The sequence below is a fragment of the Rhinopithecus bieti genome, unplaced genomic scaffold, assembly GCF_001698545.2.
Source record: "Rhinopithecus bieti isolate Rb0 unplaced genomic scaffold, ASM169854v2 scaffold_27206, whole genome shotgun sequence".
NCBI lineage: Eukaryota > Metazoa > Chordata > Mammalia > Primates > Cercopithecidae > Rhinopithecus > Rhinopithecus bieti.
The window spans coordinates 718,459-723,538 of NW_016812263.1; the positions used below are offsets into that span (position 1 = coordinate 718,459).

Here is a 5,080-nt window from a genome sequence, read left to right on the forward strand (position 1 = left end):
CAGCCAACAGACACATGAAAAAATGCTCATCATCACTGGCCATCAGAGAAATGCAAATCAAAATCACAATGAGATACCATCTCACACCAGTTAGAATGGCAATCATTAAAAAGTCAGGAAACAACAGGTGCTGGAGAGGATGTGGAGAAATAGGAACACTTTTAAACTGTTCGTGGGGCTGTAAACTAGTTCAACCATTGTGGAAGACAGTGTGGCGATTCCTCAAAGATCTAGAACTAAAAATACCATTTGACCCAGCCATCCCATTACTGGGTATATACCCAAAGGATTATAAATCATGCTGCTATAAAGACACATGCACATGCATGTTTATTGCCGCACTATTCACAATAGCAAAGACTTGGACCAAACCCAAATGTCCATCAATGATAGCCTGGATTAAGAAAATGTGGCACATACACACTATGCAGCCATAAAAAGGATGAGTTCATGTCGTTTGTAGGGACATGGATGAACCTGGAAACCATCATTCTCAGCAAACTATTGCAAGGACAGAAAACCAAACACGGCATGTTCTCATTCATAGGTGGGAATTGAACAATGAGAACACTTAGACACAGGGTGGGGAACATCACACACCAGGACCTGTCATGGAGTCGGGGGAGCGGGGAGGGATAGCGTTAGGAGATAGACCTAACGTAAATGACGAGTTAATGGGTGCAGCACACCAACATGGCACATGTATACACATGTTACAAACCTGCACGTTGTGCACATGTACCCTAGAACTCAAAGTAGAATTTTAAAAAATATTAAATAAATAAAAAATAAAAAGAAAGAAATGATTAAGAAAAAAAGAGTAGCAGCCTTTAAAATGGAGTTAGAATAAAGAGGTTGGAATAGAAAGGAGAAAGCAGTATTTTAATAATGAATTTATAACTTGGATTTGCTGAAAACATCTGAATATCCATTCCAAATCCCAAAATAGGGCACACTAGAGCTCCATATCAATCTATGAAAACTTAAACAGAGGGCACACACTTTTCTACTTTCAGCAATTTACTAAGTTTTATCAATTCTATGAAGTCTCAAATGTCCTTACAATTCATTCTTCCCCTTTTTGCTTAAGTTGTTCACAGTGTTTCTGTTGTTTGCTGCTATGAAGTGAAACTAGCTCCCTGTCACAGTTGTAGACATTTTATGCTGTTGTTGGTCCATACGTCTTCATTTTGATTCAGGGAATGGATCCCTTTTGAGAATCTGGGATGATGGCTGCTAAACAGAATCCAAGGTCAATACCTAATAAACTGTCTAACAGGAGGGAGAAAAAGAGGATAAGAGTACTCAAAAGTCTTTAATGTAGAGAGTAGGGCCTATATCAGGGGCTAGAATGATAAATTATCTAGAATACAGAATTTCTGAAGAGAAACAAGAAGTAGGGAAATGGTGATTGTCAGGGAGGTAGCTGTGAAGTCACTATTGCTTTTTTATTTTGTGCTGTTTTACATTGATTTAATTTATTTTGTTTTCAATCACTGTTAGCAAAAAATTAAACTTGAAATTCAAAAAGAAAATAATTTAATCCTATTTAGACATTATAAGAAATGAAGGAAATAATTTAAAGTAAAAATTGAGAATGGAAATTGTTATATTTGCAAAAGAAAAAGTCTGAAAATGCTGGGTCTCATGCCAGGATCTATAAAATAAGAGAAAAGACAAAGAATAGTTATTAGAAGTGCTTAATCTGTGATTGACTTTTGTAGTGGCCCTAGTAGGAAAATTGGCTTGACCAAGAACTTGACCAAGTGGACTGAGCAGTATGAAACTTACAAGAAATTCTCAATATTCAAATAAAACTGACCTAAACTGCACTTATGAGACACACATCCATGACCTTTACCTTTGTAGTATTCAGTTTTCATCCCATCCAACATGCCTGCTCACAACATTTATTCAGTCACAGAAGCACTGGCGCTGAGATCATCATTATTACATCTCAAACTAACAATTAAGACATCTGAAACTTGGTGTTCCTATAGATTAAGATTTTAGGAGTTATTTAGGATAGTATGGTTATGAGAGAGAAAGTAAAATTAGGAGGATATTGAAAAAGATGCTTAAAGGTAGAGAAATGTAGGATTCATGAAAGGCCCTTAGCTCTTTTGTTCAGCTCTTCTCCAGAACTAGGGACACTATGGAAACATGATCAGAACTGAGTGACAAAACATGTAAATTGTTCTTGGCCAATGCTTCAAAACTGGGGTAAACTGGGATAAACTGAAGTAGTTTCTTGCAGCTGGAGAGTATTGACTTCTGGGCTTCCAACCTTGTAAGGCTTTACTGGGATGCCCAAATAACAAGCAATCGAGTTCCTGACAACCTCTCTGTGTTATGGCCCAATGCATGGGAAGCAGTAACCTAACCTATGAAAACTTCATTTTAAATAGACTCTTTTTCAGGTCTGATATTAGCCTATCCTGACCCTTGTACCTGCTGGATTGCTGGCACTTTTGTGGGGGTAAATATGCTCTCCTTCCTCTGGTTAAATGCAGCCCCTACTTGGCAATATTTGAGATCTGGCAAGAGGTATGTGAGCTGGATTTAGCTCTTGCTCACTCATCTGCTGGGTACCCATGTATAGTATGTCTATTCTGTATTCTATTGTCCTTTCTTTTATTGAACTAATTTTATGCAATCTCCAATCTAGTGGTCATTGATGACCTTATTCTTTTAAATTTATCAGCTATGCTTCTGTCTTCATGAATTCTTTCTTTGGCTCAAATATTCCCTTCTTCATCTAATTATTCATTCATTCAAGTTTAAGAGTTTCATATTCTCTTAAATCTACCTAAAAACAGGAAAAAGAAACTTAAAACGTCTCTTCCCTGTCATCTTTTTGTGTTGTTGGTTTTGTTTTAGTTTGTTTTCTGTCAAACAAATTCATACCTCATACCGAATCACATCCTCTAATAGTTCAAGAAAGTGTTGAAGCTCACCAGTCATGACATCCGGGAACAAACCTGTAATATTTGTTTCCCTTGCTGTAGACATGTGAGGTATCTAGAGAAGATGTTTTTAAGAGGTGCTTGCTTATTATAGTACTTGGCTTTGACTGCATGATTCTAAGAAGGGATTAAGAAAGTGAAGGCTCAGTTTGAATTCAGTGCTGTCAGGAAGCTAGAGTTGTCATTGATAAATAGTAAAAAGAAGAACTGTTATTTTTGTATGCAGAGTATTTCTGTCTCTGTCTTGTTTTAGGTATCATTATGGAGCAGTTTCACCTGTCTTGTCCACCACAGTCCGTGGGTGGCCAAGTCTGGGTTTTGTTTATATTCTGCAAGGGTTGTTTATATTTAGTTGAAAATATTAGACCCAGCTACTAGGTCTCAACTGCCAGGTATTAATCTTTTTCAATGCGTAATCTTTTTATCAATATGCTTGCTTTTCTCTGTTTGCTCTCACTTCTCTCTAGGTCTTTTCTCATGGAGAGTACTGATGCATAGTTATGTGGAAAATAGAATGGATCCTGTCAGATAATAGGGTGAGTCCTTTCCTGAAATCTTCAGACTACAAAAAGAAGAAAAATAGAGCTAATGTGAACTTGAACTTACTTTGCAAATATCAAAGATCTTTGCTGGAGAGTAAAGAGTATATAGGTCACAGAAGTGACAGTACAGAATTTTGCTCCTGTGAAACCATCTAATGGCATAAAGGAATCTTGTCACCATCTGCATTTTACCTTGATTGGCCATACAATTCAAGGATAGCCCCCAAGTATCTACTTTTTGGATTGATGATCCCACCCACTTTAGATTCCCCTTTGTGGTTTCCATCTTGTGTTAGGGAGATTAGTGGGCTTTTGTCAGAATTACCTACAAACTGCAATAATATGAGGGAAATCCCAAGTGTTTCTTCCATACTGTACCTTAAATTCATCCCATCTGGCTAGATACAGCAAAAACTCTAAAATGTCTGGAAGGTCTTCAGCAACAGATTTCTTTAGTTTTTATATCTAATATAGCTTTTCCTTATTTTATATTCTCCTGATAATTTCCATGACAACTGGTGTGAAGAAAGAGTAATTGGTTTGAAAGGTAATTATTTCTCTCACTTATCTAGAGAAATGTATGATTTCTAAAGATTGAAACAGAAAAGGTATATTGCCTATGATAAGTATTTAAGTTTTTATATGTAAATGATTATAATCTCTGCAAAATTTCGTTAATCCAAAATTCTCAGAGTAAGATGAACTGTATGCCCCATTCTTTCCAAATGAGAGAGAAACAAACTAGCAAACAATTAAAGATACTTTCAGTACCCTTTGGTAAGGAAAATTTCAAGTGTCTTACTGCTGTATAACCCAACACTTCAAACATAGACATATCTATCAAAGGGATGACCAGATAGCCAGTTTACAAACCTGCTGACCTGTTCTTAAGGAAGAATTCTGTGAACAGGAGTTAGTCTAATGTTAAACCTCAAGTTGACTTCCTCTTGTCATGCAGAAAATCCTAATCACTGACTCTTGAAACCAACGGATGTGCAGTAAAGGAATGTGGATGTTTTACTATTATGTTCAGAAAAACATAATTTATAAGTAAAAGGTACTACAACTATCAATGCCTGATAAAGGAAAAATACCTTAAAATTGTTTTATTTTGCCATTGCTCACTAATTTGAATGAGATTGATAAGGATGAATTTATTTCTCTTTCCTTTCCTTCCTTCCTTCCTTCCTTCCTTCCTTCCTTCCTTCCTTCCTTCCTTCCTGCCTGGCTTCCTTCCTTCCTTCCTTCCTTCCTTCCTTCCTTCCTTCCTTCCTGTCTGTCTTTTTTTGAGACAAGGTCTTACTACGTTTCCCAGACTGGTCTCAAATTCCTGGGCTCAAACAATCCTTCACTGACCTCCCAAATGCTGTAATTACAGGTGTGAGTCACCACACCCAGCCCTAGGATGAATTTCTTTTTAACTGGCATATTATTTAGGTACTTTCATAAATATATTTATGGATTTTCAAAGTGTGAGAAACTTTGGAAGTCATCTAGCTTATAAATGTATCTAGCTTAGAAAATACTGTAAAAATGTGTTCCATTTTGTTAAGTACATAGTCCTTTAAAAAG

At 36.5% G+C, this 5,080-nt stretch overlaps 1 long non-coding RNA gene across 1 annotated transcript in view; it reads left to right on the forward strand.

The window, feature by feature from the left end:
* Nucleotides 1-5,080, forward strand: part of LOC108544623 (uncharacterized) — a 32,799-nt gene that overhangs the window by 18,150 nt on the left and 9,569 nt on the right. Inside the window, exon 3 of the long non-coding RNA XR_001889900.1 lies at nucleotides 3,434-3,502. This is a non-coding gene — a long non-coding RNA (uncharacterized LOC108544623). The remainder of the gene's footprint in view (nucleotides 1-3,433; nucleotides 3,503-5,080) is intronic.